A 1,304-nucleotide genomic window follows, 5' to 3' on the forward strand; every position below is an offset into this window, starting at 1 on the left:
AAGCAAAGGGATGATGGGAAGTCAGGGAAGGCTTACACCATGTCAGCAGTTCTGCCCAGAACTCAGAGGTGAATTTCTAATGAACTCCTGCTGCTCTGCGAAAACTATGTCCTAGAAAATGACAGTTTGTAAATTTTTGGCTAAAAAAGCCAAAACCATAACTAAAAACCAACTCCCCGCCAGCAAGGCCAACAACAGATTAAGAGATGATGAGAGTGGGACTTTAAACAGAAAGAGGTACTTAAATAAAAGTCCATATATGAAGCACCTACCCATACATTTTCAGCTCCAACTCAAAAACCACCTTGGCTAAAACCTCAACTGGCTGTAGATTCTGCACACTTGTCCTGAAAACAAGAGTATTTTATCAAAACAATGATCAGATCCCCTTTCTTTCTCTCCTGATCAACCTACGTTTGAAGCTGCAGAGTTGCATTCACCACTCTTGTGCTCAGTGAGATGCCAGTAGTTGTTAGAATGATGTAATATGTAATCTGAAGTGGGGGAATAAAAAATAAGATAGCAGAAAATAATAATTCATTGGAAACTTCTTAAACAAACGTTGGGAATGATTTTCTATTCATCTTACTGCAGCGTCTCTATGGAACGGGTTTCCCAGCTCATATTCTATCAGTGTGCCATTCTCATTGGCGGAGCAGCTAAACTGTGGAGACACATTTCGATATGAACATGCTGATAACTTTTCTTTACTTTCCTAATTTGGCATTCACTGGACTGAATACTTTTCTTAGACCATCGTTTTTCTGAAAGGAAACACTCACTCACCTCTTTTTCTCCGTGAACAACAGACGAGTACCTCAGAGTATCTGGGAGGGTAATGATGACGCGACTCTGATGTGCATCATCGCCATTTCTGTTGGTCACAGTGATCTCCAAGGCTATGTCTTCATCAGACGGAGTGATGACTGCGATGCCATCCTGTCTGAAGAGGTAAAACAGATATTAGGAACGGTTCAACTGTAACCGAGCATTTGTTTGCCAGAAAGAAGGAAAAGAATATTTTTTTTTTACCGGACTAGTGATGTAAAAACAACTTGTCCATTTTTAGTCTTCTTGGAACAAAAATTGTACTGAATTTGTAGGTTACTCTGACAGATATTATCATCTCCACAGCCATCATTTATGATTATAATCTGTAAAAAAAAGACAAAAAAATGTTAATCTGACACTTTAAAATTTAAAAAGCTTAAAAATAGTCATTAAAAAGCTGGAATTTTATGTGTAATTTCACTAAAAACATTTTTAGAAGCTAATTTTTCACGTTTTAAAAAATCTTTTTATAT

General features: G+C 37.3%; 1 long non-coding RNA gene across 1 annotated transcript; it reads right to left on the reverse strand.

Annotated features, from left to right (window-relative positions):
* Positions 1-37: 37 nt before the first annotated feature.
* On the reverse strand, positions 38-1,204 carry LOC112139566. Its single transcript, XR_002918010.2, has 5 exons — positions 1,033-1,204; positions 787-943; positions 590-664; positions 415-494; positions 38-347 (listed from the first exon to the last, which is right to left on the reverse strand). It is a non-coding gene; the product is annotated as an uncharacterized LOC112139566 (long non-coding RNA).
* Between the last annotated feature and the right edge of the window lie 100 nt (positions 1,205-1,304).

This window comes from Oryzias melastigma, unplaced genomic scaffold, assembly GCF_002922805.2.
Source record: "Oryzias melastigma strain HK-1 unplaced genomic scaffold, ASM292280v2 sc06553, whole genome shotgun sequence".
NCBI lineage: Eukaryota > Metazoa > Chordata > Actinopteri > Beloniformes > Adrianichthyidae > Oryzias > Oryzias melastigma.